We start from the raw sequence: 19392 nt of genomic DNA on the forward strand, positions 1-19392 counted from the left end.
TTTTAATGATGCTTAAAGTGAAACAAAAAATAAAGAAAAATTCACTTAAATATAGTGCCTGGAAGGTCCCCTTAGTCTGTCTACAAAGTGGCACATCTGTACTGTGTATAGAACATACTGCAGCAAAACTTGCATTTATAAAGAAAGAAAAATGGCATTTAAATTGCCGTCAATGCAAAACCATTGTCATCAATAGAAAAATGTGAAAAAAAACAAAAACAGTGTGGAGTCCCCCCCCCCCCATCCATACCAGGCCCTTCAGATCTGTTATAGATTTTAACCACTTCCCATCCCGCCTATAGTAATATGACACCCGCAAGGTGGCTCTCCCATCCCGGGCGGGCATTGTATGATGTCCTTGGCTCTCCGGCGGTATAGGGGGCGCGCACGCCGCTGCGTCACTTGGGAGCCGATGCTCGTGTCCGGCGGCCGCGATGTCCGCCGGGCACCCGCAATTGCTTGTGACAGAGCAGGAACGTGGATCTATGTGTGTAAACACACAGATCCACATCCTGTCAGGGGAGAGGAGACAGATTGTGTACTCCTAGTATATAGTATAGTATAGGAACACCGATCTCTCTCCTCCCCTAGTCAGTCCCATGCCCCCCCAGTTAGAACACACCTAGGGAACACATTTAACCCCTTGATTGCCCCCTAGTGTTAATCCCTTCCCTGCCAGTGACATTTACACAGTAATCATTGCAAATTTATAGCACTGATCGGTCAGTGGTCCCAAAATAGTGTGAAAAGTGTCCGATCTGTCCGCCGCAATGTTGCAGTCCTGATAAAAATTGCAGTTCGCCGGCATTACTTTGGGGGCACCTTGTCCCTATGTTGATGGGGACAAGGGCCTCTTCCCGACAACCCTGGGATGTGTTTGTGTGGGTCTGCGGGCAGGGGGCTTAGCAAAATCTGGAAGTTCCCAGATCCCCCCCATGTGAATGAGAATTGGGTACATAGAACCCCTACCTGTTCACCAAAAAAGTGTCAAAAATAAATAAAAACACACATTTTCAATGTCCATCCATCTTCAATCACGCCGCCCGACGAACCCGAAAAATATAAAAAGAATGAAGCTCCGCCTCAATAGGAGACGTCCCGCCGACTGCTGTATCTTGGCTGTGACAGCTGTTATATAGGCAAGGGCGGGGCCACCCAGTGACGTAACCGGGTGACACTGCCCCTTCTGACATCATGTGCCATCAGAGGGGGGGCGGAGTCATCCAGTTACGTCAGTGGGTGGCCCCGTCCTTGCCTATATAACAGCTATCACAATGAAAAGACAGCAGTCGGCGGGACGCCTTCCATGGAGGCGGAGTATTTTCATTTTTTATTTTTCTATTTTTCGGGTCCGTTGGACGGCGTGATTGACGAAGGATGTACATCGCGGGACACTTTTTTTAATCTTCTTTAATAAAGAAATTGTCAAAAACTGTCTTTTGTGGTTTTTACTTTTTGACACTTTTTTGGTTCACATGGGGGGGTAGGATCTGGGGGCCCCTTTTAAAGGGGGCTTACAGATTCCAATAAGCCCCCCGCCCGCAGAACCCCACAACCAATGGCCAGGGTTGTGGGGATGAGGCCCTTGGATGGGACCCCAAAGCACCCTCCCCATGTTGAGGGCAAGCCCCGAAGTGCCTGGTATGGATTTTGGGGGGACCCTATGCTGTTTTTTTTTTTTTTTCCATTTTGGCATGGCGTTCCCCTTAATATCCATAGCAGACCTGAAGGACCTGGTATGGACTGGGGGGGAACCCACGCCGATTTTTTCATTGATTTCTATCCATATTGCCGGGACCCAGCAATACATTACAGCCGGAGCAATTTACATTTACATTACTTTGCAAGGGCATTTTCACTTAGCTTAGTAAATGTGGTTCAAATTTTCAAAGAATACCCAGTCACCTGAAAATCAAGAAAAAGGAAGTCAGTAGAGTTCACCAATGACTAAGCTAAAGCCACGTACACACGAGCGGAATGTCCAACAGAAAAATTCCGACATAAGCTTTTCATCGTCTATTCCGATCGTGTGTAGGCCTCATCGGACTTATTTTTTTCGAAAATTCTGACGGACCTAGAAATGAAACATGTTCTAAATATTTCCGACGGAACCAATTCCTATCGGGAAAACCGATCGTCTGTATGCTGTTCCGACGTACCAAAAACGACGCATGCCCTAAAACAAGTACGAGATGGAAGCTATTGGCTACTGGCTATTGAACTTCCTTTTTCTAGTCCCGTCGTAAGTGTTGTACGTCACCGCGTTCTTGATGGTCGGACTTTGGGTTGACTGTGTGTAGGCAAGACCGCTTGAATGTAATTCCATCGGAGTTCCCTCGGAGAAACCTTCGGAATTTATTCCGATGGCAAAACCGGTTGTGTGTACACGGCATTAGAGAAATTTCGCCTGCAAAGTGAAGTCTATTTGCCTTTAGTAAATCAACCCTAATGTCTCTGCTCAGATCCCAAAAGCATATACATACACTGATCAGCCATAATATTACCGCCCACCTAATATTAATCAGTTCCCCTTTTACCACCAAAACAGCCCTGACCCATCGAGGCATGAACTCCACTAGACCTCTGAAGGTATGCTATGGTATCTAACACCAAATCATCAGTGGGAGATTATTTAAGTCCTGAAGTTTGTGGTGAGGCCTCTATTAATTGGACTTGTTTTTCCAGCACACCCCACGAACAGTCAATTAGATTAACATCTGGAGACTTGGAGGCCAAGTCCACACCTTACAGACACCTACCTCCTTTGCTCTGTGGTCCAGTTCTGATACTCACATGTCCATTGTAGGTGCTTTTGGCAGGAGACACAGATCAACATGGGCACCCTGACCGGTCTGAGGCTACTTAGACTCATATGCAACAAACTGTGATGCACTATGTGTTCTGGCACTTTTTTTGGGAACCAGCATTACATTTTTTTATCAATTTGAGCTGCAGTAGCTCGTCTATTGGATGGCACTACATGGGCCACCCTTCACCATCCACATGCATCAATGGGCCTTGGCATCCCATGGCCCTTTTGCTGGTTCATCGTTTTTTCTTCCTTGGACCACTTTTGGTAGGTCCTGACCACTGCAGACCAGGAACATCCCACAACAGCTGCAGATATGGAGATGCTCTGAGCCAGCCATCTAGCCATCACAATTTGACCCTTGTGAAAGTTGCTTAAATCCTTACAATTGGCCATTTTTTCTGCTTTCAACACATCAACTTCAAGGTCAACATGTTCACTTGATGCCTAATATATCCAACCTACTTTTAGATGCCATTGTAATTAGATAATTCATGTTATTCACTTGTCAGAGGCCATAATGTTATGGCTGATCTGTGTATTTGAGATTCTTTCTCCTTTTGACACACCACTGTTCCCGCTAATCATTCTGGGATAGGGAGCTGTTTTTTCCTTCTCGTGGGACAGCCCTGGACTTCTGGGGACTCTGCAACTGGAAGTTCAAATCACTTTTTAAAAGCCAGCAAGTGATTCAGTGAAACTGTGCCCACCTACAGCTGAATGTTTGGGTGGAGTTGGACTTTAAGCTTTCTGTTGTGCAGAGCAAAATTTGGTCACTCTGAAGGACACTTGTAATAGATGTAAACTCCAAATGAATGACCTTTAGCTTGCTAAAGCATCATGTATAATAAACTGCTGGCTTTTCATTCTTGATCAAAAACTTTTTTTCACCTTTTCTGTAACCTTTGTTCCATCCCACTGCTGCTGATCTCTTGCAACTACTCCCTTCTACATCATTGATATTAGTGGGAGGAATAGTGTTCCATCAATGGTATTAGTGGGAGGAATAGTGTCCCATCATTGGTATTAGTGGGAGGAATAGTGTTCCATCAATGGTATTAGTGGGAGGAATAGTGTCCCATCATTGGTATTTGCGGGAGAAATAGAGCCCCATCATTGGTATTAGTAGGAGGAATAGTGTCCCATCATTGGAATTATTGGGAGGAATAGTGCCCTATCATTGGTATTAGTGGGAGGAAGAGTGCCTCATCATTGGTATTAGTGGGAGGAATAGTCCCCCATCATTGAAATTACTGGTAGGAATAGTGCCCCATCATTGGTATCAGTGGGAGGAAGAGTGCCCCATCATTGGAATTACTGGGAGGAATAGTGCCCCATCATTGGTATTACTGGGAGGAGTAGTGCCCCATCATTGGTATTAGTGGGAGGAAGAGTGCCCCATCATTGGTATTAGTGGGAGGAAGAGTGCCCCATCATTGGTATTAGTGGGAGGAAGAGTGCCCCATCATTGGTATTAGCAGGAGGAGGAGTGCCCCACCATTGGTATTAGTGGGAGGAATAGTGCCCCATCATTGGAATTGCTGGGAGGAATAGTGCCCCATCATTGGAATTACTGGGAGGAATAGTGCCCCATCATTGGTCATAGTGGAAGGAATAGTGTCCCATTGTTGGTATTCTGTCGAATGAATAGTACCTCATTGTTGGTGTCAGTGAGAGAAATAATGCCCCAAGGGCCAGATAAAGGCAAGCAAAAGGGCTGCATTTTGCAGACCACTGCCTTATAACACATAGTCTCTTAACTGGAACATTCATGACAGGATAACCTAAAATTTTTGTAATAAAAGTTCCCTGATTTAAAAATATTAAAAATGACTTTTGAAATTACATTAACATGTTAAAGCTTATATGAGATTATAGTGAATGGGTGTACAGATACTTTAAAGTGGTATTAAAGCTTAAAGCTTTTGTTAACCCCCCCCAAAAAAACAGATCCTGTCCCCTAAAGCATGTTATAGAGCACAGTGTTTGTGCTGTGTAATTTGGACCCTTGTATCACCTACAAAACCTGGCTGATCCTGCCTGGCTATGCCCTCCCCCTGTAAGCCGACCACAGTGTATCACGGCTGCTGAGCCCTGACACGTGGTCAGTTTACGTGCCTCCGTCATCTGCAGCACTGCTCTGTCCTCTCCTCCATTCCCCCCCCCCCCTGCCTGTGTGCTCGTGTCAGCGCCCGCCCCCTCTGCTCCTGCTGCTCTCATAATTAATACAAAATGCTCCCATCCCCTCTGTAATATAACAATAAGTGGCCCTGTGCCTCTGTTGTAAAAAATATGCATATCTGTCAAAGCTGCTCCCGGCGATCACGTGACTCCTCGGCTCTCTCCTCTCTTCCCCTCCTCTCTGGCTGACGTCAGTGGGAGTGCTTGGCCCTGCCCGCTGGAGCTGTCATTAGGGCAGCGGAGAGAGCTGAGGAGTCACCTGGTCGCTGGGAGACGCTGTGATTTAGGTACAGATCAGCACATTTTTTATATAACACAGGCACAGGGGCACTTATTGTTATATTACAGAGGGGATGGGAGTTTTTTTTATGGAAGTGGGTTAACAACCACTTTAAGACCACCTTTTGTTAAAATAAAAAAAAAAAAAAAAAAAGTCATAAATGCACCCATATGTGCAGGTGGAGTCAAGCACCACCTTAAAATTTGACAGGAGCTAGTGGAGAGAAGAACTCCCAGCTTTCGTAAAGAAGGTTAGGGGAGCAGTTTGACAGTAAGGCGCTGCTTGACAGTGGGGAGCTGCCTACTCTGACCATGCTTTACGTTACACCCTCAATATGGGAGAAAGTTATCAGAAAGATGGAGTTAGTCTTTAAACCCAAAAAAATAAAAATGCATATTGCAGATTAACAATTCTTACATGTGATGGCTGCATTCGTTTCCTTTTTAGTCTTTTTTTCCTTTATTTTCACTTGGCAATCTGGCTAGTAAATCTGTTATTCTTCAACTACCTTTACCAGACCAAGCTGTCCAGTAAAAGTGTCAGTTAGAGGGTTGAGAACAACAATTTACCACTGACAGGGGTGCTTGAAATGATCAGCTTTTATTAATTTATGTAAAATCTTTATCCCAACTGGAGAAAATTGTTGCGGTCACTGGAGTTAAGCTTTAGGCTGGGTTCACATATGAGCACGCAGTGTCTCATAGCAGGAGTCCGGTACGTCCTTGTTCACCATTACAGGTCTAATTTCAGCCTGAATTTTTGGCTGAATTTGAACCTGAAACAGACCAAAAGACGCACAGTGTTCCTGTGCAAAAGGACAAGGAAAACTAGCCCATTGGGACTTTGAACGAGGTGAGAGGGATAGGCACACGTACACACAAACTGCAATAAAAATTTATTTATTAATACAGAGGCTGTATAAACAAGTGGGAACAACAATAAATGTGCGTTACCGGCATAGTAGCCTAGTTAACAGCATGGGTAAAAAACAAATACAATTTCACTGCAATCAGTTTGTACATCCATAAAAAGTAGCAAGATCCATGATGAACATTAAAACCAATAAATACATATACATCATCTAACATTTGAAGGTACACAAGCATAAATAGAAGCAGTATATGAACATGGTATGGCCAACTGTGGATACCCAGCAGAATGGGCATGTGGGTAGCATCGATGGTGCCCTATGCGTTTCGCGAGTCTGTTCTCACTCAACAGGGGCAGATGCATACTGGGTTTTTTCTATAAGAGAAATATTAAAGTAGTGAATATATGTAAATATGCCCCTTCAGCTCCCGAACCAGCACTGCTCATGGCCACTATTTTGGCAACCACCTCTCCCGCCTTGATCCATCCAATGAATTACATATATTCACTACTTTAATATTTCTGTTATAGAAAAAGCCCAGTATGCATCTGCCCCTGATGAGCGAGAACAGACTCGCGAAACGCGTAGGACACCATCGATGCTACCCGCATGCCCATTCTGCTGGGTATGCGCAGTTGGCCATACCATGTTCATATACTGTTTCTATTTATGCTTTTGTACCTTCAAATGTTAGATGATGTATATGCATTTATTGGTTTTATTGTTCATCATGGATCTTGCTACTTTTTATGGATGTACAAACTGATTGCAGTGTAATTGTATTTGTTTTTTACCCATGCTGTTAACTAGGCTACTATGCCGGTAACGCACATTTATTGTTGTTCTCACTTGTTTATACAGCCTCTGTATTAATAAATCAATTTTTATTGCAGTTTGTGTGTACGTGTGCCTATCCCTCTCACCTCATTCAAAGTCCCAATGGGCTAGTTTTCCTTGTCCTTTTGCAGAATTTAGGGATGGAGGTGTCAGAGGGGTCTCTCCAGACTATAACTCCCTTTTCTTAGTGTTCCTGTGCAAATCGCACAGGAGCCGCTGTGGAGATATGTGAACCGGCTCCATAGAGCCGGTCACAATCTCCTGCTACTGCAAATTGGTTGCGGGGAACCCACATCCAATTCGCACTAGTGTGAACACAGCCTCAATTTGTTAAAGCCCATCTACATCTGCTAGAACTTCTAACACTATCCCTCTTCCCAGATAAACAATGTTGCTGTCCAAAGGTGTCACCATCCAGTGGAGTGCAGCCCCCCTAAGATAGGAAGTGTATTACTGGCCAGGTCACCAGGTAACAGTAAGCAAAAAAAAAAAAGCCTTAATAAAATCAGTCATCACATTTAAGAAGTGGTAAGCTGAAATATTAAAATTTTTCGTTTTTTGGTGTAATGCCGCGTACACACGAGCGGACTTTTCGACCGGACTGGTCCGATGGACCGAAAGCCGACTCTAGGGCAGCTATTGGCTACTGGCTATCAACTTCCTTATTTTAGTCTGGTCGTACGTCATCACGTACGAATCCGTCGGACTTTGGTGTGATCGTGTGTAGGCAAGTCCGTTTGTTGGGAAAGTCCGTTGGAAGTCTGCCAAAAGTCCGTCGGATAGTCCGTCGGACCAGTCCGGTCGAAAAGTCCGCTCGTGTGTACGCGGCATCATACTACTTTTAAATTCCCAAAGATGTGTTATTAAAATGGATAGATTGCATAGCACTTAATGGGGAATAGCCCTGAAGATTTGAAAAGTCTTGTCCAATTAATGTTGTTTTGCCCTTAATAGTCCATCATCGAGAGAGTAGCACCTCGCTCATCTGGCTAGCAATGGAGTGACACGTGGAGGCAGTTATTTTATCTGCATTTTAGCAATCCTTTTGCTGGGGCCAGGATATCTACGATGACTTAGCTGTCACACTGGCAACCTGTGTTCTCTCTACTGTTTGTTTTATCCTTTTAGCTGTTCAGTACACCCATATAACTGCCAGTACACAAGCCCTGATGAAGGGGGCTTGTGAGCCCCCAAAACACGTTGGGTATATCCTGAGAAATGTTGTCGAGATAAATGAACATTGGCTGGACTTGATACAAACTTGTAGTGCTCTCATCCTTTTATTTACCATTTTGAAGGACCTTAAGCCAGCAGTGGTGACAGAAATTCCAAAAAGCAGGTTCCTAGAATTGCCTTCACCAATCTCTTTTTATCTCCACCAGTCCCAGCAACTCTGTATTACCAACTTTCCAGCTCAGAAATGTACATGGTCCCCCTTTCCCCAACTTAGACCTCTCTATTGGGGGCAAAGTGCAGACTTCCAAATTAGAGGCTACCTTTATTGGTTACCAGGTCACTCTAGAGCACAAAGGGCCCTTGTGCAGTTACACAATTCAAAGTTCTCCTGTCGTTCGGATTATCTGAGTTGGGAAACCTAGGACTGAAAACTTGTATTTCAACTTTTTTAAGCAGTTTAAAAGTTCAAATAATTTGTAATTTTTATAAACATTGCGGAGAATAAGTACATACAGTATATGACCAAAGCCATAGGTCATTCCTATTGGGCAATTATTGAGGTAAATGCCTGTTTATGTGTACTTTCTTTTGTCTTACATGTGGAACAGTCAAATGTATTCCAACATTATGGTTTTCTTGGCATAGAAATACAGTGCCTTGAAAAAGTATTCATATCCCTTGAAATTTTCCACATTTTGTCATGTTACAACCAAAAACGTAAATGTATTTTATGGGGATTTTATGTGATAGATCAACACAAAGTGGCACATTATTGTGAAGTGGAAGGAAAATAATATATGGTTTTCAACATTTTTTACAAACAAATATGTGAAAATTTTGGTGTACATTTGTATTCAGCCCCTGAGTCAATAATTTGTAGAACCACCTTTTGCTGCAATTACAGCTGCAAGTCTTATTGGGGGTGTCTCTACCAGCTTTGCACATCTAGAGAGTGAAATGTTTGCCCATTCTTCTTTGCAAAATATCTCAAGCTCTGTCAGATTGGATAGAGAGCGTCTGTGAACAACAATGTTTAAGTCTTGCCACAGATTCTCAATTGGATTTAGGTCTGGACTTTGACTGGGCCAATCTAACACATGAATATTCTTAGAGCGAAACCATTCCATTGTAGCTCTGGCTGTATGTTTAGGGTTGTTGTCCTGCTGGAAGGTGAACCTCTGCCCCAGTCTCAAGTCTTTTGCAGACTCTTATGCCCTGTACACACAACCGGTTTTGCCGTCGGAATAAACTCTGAAGGTGTTTCTAACGGAGTTCCGACGGAATTCCGCTCAAGCTGTCTTGCATACACATGGTCACACCAAATTCCAACCGTCCAGAACGCGGTGACAAACAACATGCATCAGGGGACTAGAAAACGGAAGTTCAATAGCCAGTAGCCAATAGCTTTCGTCTCGTACTTGCTTCAAAGCATGCGTCGTTTTACGTGCGTCAGAACAGCATACAGATGAGCGTTTTTTCTGATAGTTATTTGTTCCGTCAGAAAAATATAGAACATGTTCTCTATCTAAGTCCGTCTGAATTTTCGACGGAAAAAGTCCGATTGGGCATACACACAGTCGGAATATACGATGAAAAGCTCCCAGCTCTTTCTGTCGGAAATTCCGCTCGTGTGTACGAGGCATAACATGTTTTCTTCCAAGATTGCCCTGTATTTGGCTCTATCCATCTTCCCATCAACTCTGACCAGCTTCCTTGTCCCTGCTGACAAAAAGCAGCCCCACAACATGATGCTGCCACTACCATGTTTCACAGTGGGGATGGTGTGTTCAGGGTGATGGGCAGTGTTCATTTTCCACCACGCGTAGCGTTTTGCTTTTAGGTCAAAAAGTCAAATTTTGGTCCTCATCTTACCAGCACCTTCTTCCACATATTTGCTGTTTCCCCCACATGGCTTCTCGCAAACTGCCAATGGGACTTCTTATGGCTTTCTTTCAACAATGGCTTTCTTCTTGTCACTTTTCCATAGAGGCCAGATTTGTGGCATGCGTGACTAATATTGTCCTGTGGACAGATTCTTCCACCTAAGCTGTGGATCTCTGCAGCTCCTCAAGTTACCATGAGCCTCTTGGCTGCTTCTCTGATTAATGCTCTCCTTGCCTGGCCTGTCAGTTTAGGTGGACGGCCATGTCTTGGTAGGTTTGCAGTTGTGCCATACTCTTTCCATTTTCGGATGATGGATTGAACGGTGCTCCGTGAGATGTTCAAAGCTTGGGATTTTTTTTATAACCTAACCCTGCTTTAAACTTCTCCACAACTTTATCCCTGACCTGTCTAGTGTGTTCCTTGGCCTTCATGATGCTGTTTGTTCACTAAGGTTCTCTAACAAACCTTTGAGGGCTTTACAGAACAGCTGTATTTAGACTGAGATTATATTACACACAGGTGGACTAATTAGGTGACTTCTGAAGGCAATTGGTTAGACTAGATTTTAGTTAGGGGTATCAGAGTAAAGGGGACTGAATACAAATGTAAGTCACACTTTTCAGATATTTATTTGTAAAACATTTTGAAAACCATTTGTCATTTTCCTTCCACTTCACAATTATGTGCCACTTTGTGTTGGTCTATCACATAGAATACCCCCCCCCCCTTTTTTTTTTTTTTTACGTTTTTGGCTGTAACATGACAAAATGTGGAAAATGTCAAGGGGTGTGAATACTTTTTCACGGCACTATAGTTGAAATATGCACTCATCTAATACACTTAATGCCCAAAAGTTTCTAAATATTTGGCCATCACACCTACAATATATGGGCAAAAGTACTTTAATACCCCATCCAAATCATTAAAGTAATTCTAAAGCCTAGCAGGTTTTTTTTTAACCTTAAGCCCGGGTTCACACTACAATGGGCTGCGGATCGCACAGGAGCGCTGTGCGTCCCTGTTCCCCATTTCAGGGACGAATCAGGGCCGATTCTATGCCTGAATTCGGTCCTGAAACGGACCCAAAGACACACAGCGTTTTTGTGCAGTGCGCTCCGGAGCCTCCCCGGAGATATGTGAACTGGCTCCATAGGGAGCCGGTCACATTCTCCTGCTATGCGAATTAGATGTGCGGAAACGCACATCTAATTCGCATAGGTGTGAACCCGGGCTAATGCATTTCCTGCAGTAGAGTAAAAACTCCCCACTAACTGTTTCCCCTTTAACGTCTTTTTTAATTGAATAAACACAAATGAGAATTTATAATCATTTTAAGTTCATGTATTTCCAGTAAAGGGTACTACAAAATACGAAGGCATTATGGACAACTGTGCGCTTTCAACCTTGTAGTGATGATCAGGGGCAGGTCCTTTTAGTCCCACCATGACTGTACCCCTGTGCACAAAGCCAGCTCTATAAAGACATGGTTTGAGGAGTTTGGTGTGGAGAAACTCGAATGGCCTGCATAGAGTCCAGACCTCAACCCTACTGAACACTTTTGGGATGAATAGGAATGTAGACTGCAAGCTAGGCCCTCTCCACTAACATCATGCCCGACCACGTTTGGCATTCAAATGGAATGTCCAAGAAGCTCATAATAGGTGTTCACAAAACTAGGTGTTCACAAACTATTGCCCATATAGTGTACTTACTTTTTTTGAATGTTATACACAAGCTTTGGAGCTTGTGAAAATAATTTTAACTTTTTACTTTTGCATGTTCTCCCTGTGCCTGTGTCAGGGGCGGATCCAGGGGGGGGGCAACGGGGCAATTGCCCCCTCCGAAAAAAATGCAGGTGAGTGTCACTGTCACTGTGAGAGAGCCGCCGGGCGGCTCTGTGAGTAAAAGAGCCGCTGAGTGGCTCCGTGAGTAAAAGAGCCGCCGGGCGGCTCCGTGAGAGAGAGAGCCGCTGGGCGGCTCTGTGAGTAAAAGAGCCGCTGGGCGGCTCTGTGAGTAAAAGAGCCGCCGGGCGGCTCCATAGGTGACAGAGCCACCGCTGACGTGTTTGTGAGCGGCTGCTGGCCAATCAGGGAGCAGGCGGGCGGGGGAGCAGAGAGATGACATCATCTCTCACCGCCCGCCCTGCATCCCTGCAGTTCCCCCACCATGCAGGCAGCTGCGGCAGCAGAGAGATTACATCATCTCTCTGCTGCCTGTCTCTGGGACACAAGAGACCACCTTAGCAGGTGGCAAGTGACAATCTGCATCTGGTGACAGGCGACATGGCACGTGACAATCTGCAACATGTGGCAGGCGACGTGGCAAGTGACATGCAAGTGACAATCCGCAAACGTGGCAGGCGACGTGGCAAGTGACAATCCGCATCTGGTGACAAGCGACGTGGCAAGTGACAATCCGCAACATGTGGCAGGCGACGTGGCAAGTGACAATCTGCATCTGGTGACAGGCGACGTGGCAAGTGACAATCCGCAACATGTGGCAGGCGACGTGGCAAGTGACAATCTGCATCTGGTGACAGGCGACGTGGCAAGTGACAATCCGCAACATGTGGCAGGTGACGTGGCAAGTGACAATCTGCATCTGGTGACAGGTGACGTGGCAAGTGACAATCCGCAACATGTGGCAGGCGACGTGGCAAGTGACAATCTGCATCTGGTGACAGGTAACGTGGCAAGTGACAATCCGCAACATGTGGCAGGCGACGTGGCAAGTGACAATATGCATCTGGTGACAGGTGACGTGGCAAGTTACACACTCGGGGCTCCCACTGATTCTGCATTATGGTGAGTTAAACTATTTAATTTTTTATAACAATGTAATAATAGTAATAATGCGCTTCAATCATCCTGACACCATAACAACCATGGTGCCGTGATGATTGAAGCGCCAACACCAGCCATTTACCCGATAGATGTACCCCAAAAAAATATATTTTCTGGCAGTGTCCCTCCCGAGACTAGACTCTGGATCCGCCCCTGGCCTGTGTGGGTTTCCTCCAGGCAATCCGGTTTCCTCCCACAATCCAAAGACATGCTGGTACACTAATTGGCTCCTGTCTAAAATTGGCCCTAATATGTGTATTTATGAATGTGATCTAGAGACCTTAGATTCTACATTGCTGTTAATTAAAAATCTTGCAAGCATACAGCTTGTTATTAAAACATATTTACATATATACAAAAATTAATCAAAAAAGAATATATACATAAATAACAAAAAACAAACGGCTTTTTACCACAAAGCATAAATAGAACTATATACAAAGAAACATAATTGTATTACTAGCAAACTACAAAATTATGCAAACCAAAGCCATAACCTACGCCTAAACACACCCTCGGGCTAAGAAACGATTACACATGGAACCCATGCATGCAGCCTCTTCCCAAAAATCTGATCTTATCAAAATCTAGGGGACCTGAAAAGACAGAAAAAAACTGCACACCCAGAAACAGACAAACAGCAGATACGAGGACCTGACATTCTTCCACGCCTTTGTCCAGGCCCCAGGCCCACTGGTCCTTCTCAAGACCCCGAATCTTCCCAACCTCACCCAGAATGTTGTTCACCACCGCCTCAGCGACAGGAAGGACTTTTTTTTTTAATGGAAACCTGACACTGTGCATTCCATGTGAAGAAACAGACTACTAAGCTAACTAAAAAAAGTGTCTCAAAATCAAAATCCCGATGCGTCTCAAAAGACCCATATGACCACTCCGCATAACTCAAGCGGGAAAGGGATACCCAGAGCCCCACCCACCTGCTTTTTAGACTTCTATATTGAAGGGGCACTGAAGCAAGAAATGGTCTATCGTTTCCTCCACACCACCACACTCCACTCTCGGACAACCACGGTTCTCTGCAGAGCGATGCTTCAGGTTGCCCTTCACATAGTCTGCCATGGAACAAGCAGGGACCTTAGATTGAAATCCCCTTGGGGGTAGAGACTCATGTATAATAAATGTAAAGCGCTGTGTAAATTGATGGAAATATATAAGTACCTGTAATAATAAGTAATAATAATAAATGCAGTAAACCAATGTAAGTGGGTGAAGAAATAAGTCAGAAGGATTTTTTTACCGTGATGGAGAAAGTTGGACCATGTTAAAGTCTTTGCTGCCTTGCTCTTGATCAGCTGCAAGTTTAGAATTTTTTTTATTACCTTTTTTTATGTCTAATTCAACTTGACTAAGTAAGCCATTACTGTAAGTACATCTGAGAATTTTTGCTTTGTGTTTTTATCTAATCAGTATGAATCTACTTGGTAATAATATTCAGAATAACAATAATTAAGCAAGAAATAACAACAAACATATTTAAATTAAAAAAGTAAACTTAAAGAAGCTTTCGCCCATCTATAAATTCATCAGAACACACCACAGAGACGAGCTTGCCCCGTATCCTAGGTTTCTTTTTTTTCTCGTAAACTTTTATTTACACAGCAAAAAATGATGAAGACAAATGTGATAAATTACAGATATGCAAATTTCTTTCAAGTACGAGTCTAGCTGGAGCTGAATGAGACCACGCAAGTGAATGTGTGCTCACTCTGGACCCCAGGGAGCTGATCAAAGCACCCTTTCTCTTTCATGCCTAGAGTCCAAACTATCTCTATACAATATGTTTCCATCATGCACTTAATGTGCTCAGACATAGAACTGATTGCCATCGTGCTAGTCCCCCCCGACCCTCCTTTTGTTCCCGGGCTTAAAGTGAGAAAGGACCGTGCTTTTCCTTGCTGCTGGCTTTCTCAAATGCTAAAACATGCGTCATTTTTCACCAGCTTCCTTCTTGATATTTTCAAAAGCCACACCATAAAAACCAACCTCACATCTCTTTTTAACATTAATTACCTTGCTGTCCAGCCGATCTTTTTTTTTTTTTTTTTTTTTAGCCCATTATAGGCAGTTCACAGCAGGGACTTTTATACTTGCAAGCCCATTGCAGCTGGGAATGAGGGCATTTTATAACTGGAAAATTACTTGAAAATGGAACACAAGTGGAGAATTCAGGCACTCAGTCTTATCCTATAGATTGCCATAAGGCACAATAGCTATAGACATCGCATTGTGTCTGTGCATACTAAGTGATGCCGTTGGCTTAAAAAAGTTTTTTGACTGGATTCAAACTTTTGCATTAGGTTGCCAAGGGGGACTAAAAAGTATAGGAGAGGGTCATGGTGCACAGCATTGCTTCTGTGTATACCTAAGTTACTACAGGTGATAGGGAAGCCACTATATAGGCCAGTTCCTGTAGGTTTAGGCCATTATTGGCTATGGCTGGAAGCCAGTTCTGGGAAAGATTCCAGAACTGACTCCTATTAACCCTCTCTGGTTTAACTCTGCTGGAATCCGCCTCACCAGCAACTGCCATTAATCTACTTACTAATTAAGCCAATTCATTACTAAAGGGGGAAAATTCCCCTCTTTGGAAAGAAATTTGAAAGAAGTGCCAAACTGTGTAACTGTAATTAAACCAGAGACTACGAGAACAAGGTGTTGATATATAGCAGTTTGTTTAGGGGGAATTTAACAGGTTTCTAGGGCAACACTGCTGTGAAGATTGGAAAAGAGTCCGGAGATTAGCAAGGCTCTACTTGCTAGGCATTCAACAATAGCTTGGTGCAAGTTATATAGGGTAGAAGAAAGTTTGCTTACTACAGACAATGCTTTAGAAAACACTTCAACCAATGTGCAGCAATGTCCTAGAAATTTCAATTCATAAGCTTTATTTTCAACAGCTTTTCTATAAATCCAGTGTTTAGAAAAATAAACAAATAGGTAGCCCATAAGAATAAAAAAATAAAATAAAAAAGCAGTTTTCCTTACAATTATCACTTTCAATCAGCCACTGACCCCTACAGCAGGTTTGTTTCTCCAACAGGGGGCACTCCTCTTTTGAGTTGGATGATAGCCAGTGTCATTCAACCCACTTTCTAAGAACCCAGGCAGTCATAGTCACAACCTCTGAGAGTACATTATAATGCCAGAATAGGAGTATTATTATACAAAACATAATTATGTGTGTACCACCCAGGCAACAGTAGGGACCACCCAACGCCACAGGAGAAGAGAAAGAATCCATGACATCACTGGACCAGACAGGAGGCCCTTGAAAGAAAGAAATGTACTTTTTTTATTTTTGATGTGAGGGAAGGTGCTCAAAACCAAAGTTCTTCTAATTTTAAAATATTTAGGCAAGTATAGGAAATCTGTTGCCGTAATGAGTGTTTGAAGGACATGGAGCAATCCAATCAATAGATAACAAAGTGTTAGCAACAAGTCCATTAGTGCCTGGATTTTTGTTACAGTATTGCATAATATTCACTCAGGGTACACCTGTCCTGAGTTACTAATTCCATTGTTTAGGCACAAAAGCAGTGTAATGAACTATTGAGACTAGTAGCATTCTGGTATAGAGCCGCCCCCCCCAGTCAGTCGGGTCACGTCTGGGCTGCGGGCGGCTGCTTCCTCTGCATCTCCTGCCTCCTCCTCATTGCGGCCAATCCGATTGGACCTCCTTTCGACCAATCAGGTGACGGGTCTCAGGACTCGCTTCCTGAATGGCCGGGAAGAGAATCAGTGTGACAATAGTGAATATTCATTCGCTATTGTCAGACAACTGGGTGGGCTTCTGGCGCAGTGCTCTGTGCCCCCGAGCCCACCCTTTTTTGAAGCCTATTAGAGCCTCTGGCTCTAATCACGTGCTTAAAAAAAAAAACAAAAAAAAACCCTGACTGGAATCCATGCATCCGGCGCCCTGCATGTAGATTAAGGGGCTGGACCCATGGATAGGGTGGGCGGCGCCCATGTGCCCCCTATGGACGGGCTGTTACTGGAGCTGGGGATTTAAAAATGGATACAAAAAAAGGAGCCACAACTTGGATTTCCATTACTGATCACTTGGTCATGAAGCATGCATTCTAAAAGCATGATAATATCTACTTTTTTATGCCTTTTCTTCATCACTGTGGTGTTCCTTCTTGTTTGTTGGGGTGGGAGTGTGGTGTCCTGGGTTTGGAGCCTGGTCTGCAGATTTCAGAATCTTGGTAGCATAGCTGTTTTGTATAATTTCTACAAGGAGGACTACTGTTCTGGGCATTTTATTTACTTGAGGTTGATGTCAGCACTTGTGAGAGACTCAAAAAAACATAAAATTGAAGCTGCACTCTTTATAGTATTTTACCTTTGAATAATTGGCAGGTGCTTGAAGTGATTGCTAAGGTTGGTGCTGTGTCAAATGTCACAAGATACAAAGTCACCAGCGCTCAAAATAAATGCCTTTCAAATATTTATTCTGAAGACAGCATTACAAAGTCATAAGAAACCAATGTTTCAGGGCCTCGCAGGGTCCCTTTCTCAAGGCGATATAGTGACTTGAGGAAAGGATCCAGTGAGGCCCCAAAACATTGGTTTCGTATGACTTTGTGATGCTGTCTTCACAAAAACGTTTGAAAAGCATCTATTTGGGGTGCTGATGATTTGCTATCTTCTTAGCATCTGTGAGAGAACTAGCTGTGACCAAACGTGCCATTCACAGACTGGACTAAGCTTAGTATGACAGGTGCTGTGTTCTTGAATCCTCTGGAAGTTGACCAGCATCACTGAGGGGCAAGTGAGGTTAGCCATCTCTATATAGCTTGGTGTCTGACATGTTCTCCAGTGTGGGGAGTTCGAAAAATGTACTGCTAAAGTTGTACCACAATTCCCAGCCAGAGCCACCAAGTTCCATCTTGTGCCTATAGTATAGCCTACAGAGTCAGCTTGAGGGAGTAGTATCTGCCTAGAGAGGCTTTATGGACTGTGCTCCTTGGATGGTTGCAATGTTTTCCTACAATGGAATGAAAGGCTCTGCCACTGCTTAGCCTCTAAAGAGTTCCCAGGTTTGCCAGTTGTTTGGACACCAGACTATGTTGGTGTTGTTTTTTTATCATCATCACTTGTGTGGTTTAAGCTGTTCTGAGGTGGAAATATTTAATTAATTGAGCATATCCTGTTCACTATATGCCCACTGCCACCTCTCTACCCTCCTATCACATAAATAAGTGAACAGTACATAAATTAACATAATGTTTGTAGGGAGCAATGATATATTTCTGCGCATTTAAGGGTATCATCATTTATTCAATGAATTTATTAAAACATAAATGTGCCATGGGGAGAAGTTTGAGTATCCTTTTAGCTTATCCCTTTGCATTTTTATTTTGCATGATAAAACAAAAAAAAAATACTTATTGGGCCTTAATTCTAGACAGAGAATGACAGTTCTCGAGTTTAATAATTGTTCTGACTCTTGTACTCTGTCCAGGTACTGTACCTACATACAGCAGCTATTGACCTCTTTAGAGTTCGTTCACACCAGCAGCCACATTCTACCATGGCAGCTGATGAATACCTTAAGGGAGTGGTGATGATGATGCGGTGTAAATGAAGCATTGTACTGCTAACTTTTTTTTTTTTACTTTGTTAAAAGGAAACTAATTTACATACCAAGAAAAGGAAAAAAAAAACACAAATATTTTCTTCTTTCATGTTACACTTTTCAGGTTAAGCCCACCTTTTGCAAAAAAAAAAAAAAATAATAATAAATTGGCACCATGTTACATGTTATTCCCTAAATATGGATGTATCATTGTCTAAAAGGCAGAGTTAGTCTTTAAGAAATGGAAGTCAAGGTGAATTGTTGATGTTACAGACATTGTAAGTTTACCTCTTTTCCCATTCCAATCCACCCAGAAGTGTATGCTGCAGGAGACCACCTTGGGTATGTTCATGTGTCAGATGGTGTTCAAAAGAGGAAGATAATCCACAAAGTAGCCTAGGCATGAGCCCAGTTAATTGTCCCAGGGTACCAAGCGACAACCTACCAAGCACAACTGGCCAAAGCTGTGCACCTGCCTATCACTTCACAAGGGGGTATGCACTTAGAGGCAGGAGCTATTTGATGGGGAGAAATGTCACTTCTCTGTGCCTACTTGGCTTGGGAAAAATTGTACATATTGCAATGAAACCTGTTTAATATGTCTGGCATTACATTCAGATGGCAGGTCTGGACAAAATTTTAAAGGCTTTCAAATGAAATAAATTGATTCAATGATGGTAAGAAAGAATGTTCAGGCAATGTGTCATAATTTCTGTATAAATGAAAATCTAACCAAGTTTGGTCATGTTTAGTTCATCTCTGCAGTTGGAGCTTAACCAGTTTGATCCCCTTGCTGTGCTCAGTGATTTCTTATTCTGGGGAGCTGATAGAGAAGATTAATGCACAGAATATAACTGGCAATTAACATTTATAAACAATAATACAATAGATTGTTAATCCACGAAATATCTA

Source organism: Aquarana catesbeiana, linkage group LG05 (assembly GCF_042186555.1).
Source record: "Aquarana catesbeiana isolate 2022-GZ linkage group LG05, ASM4218655v1, whole genome shotgun sequence".
Classification (NCBI taxonomy): Eukaryota; Metazoa; Chordata; class Amphibia; order Anura; family Ranidae; genus Aquarana; species Aquarana catesbeiana.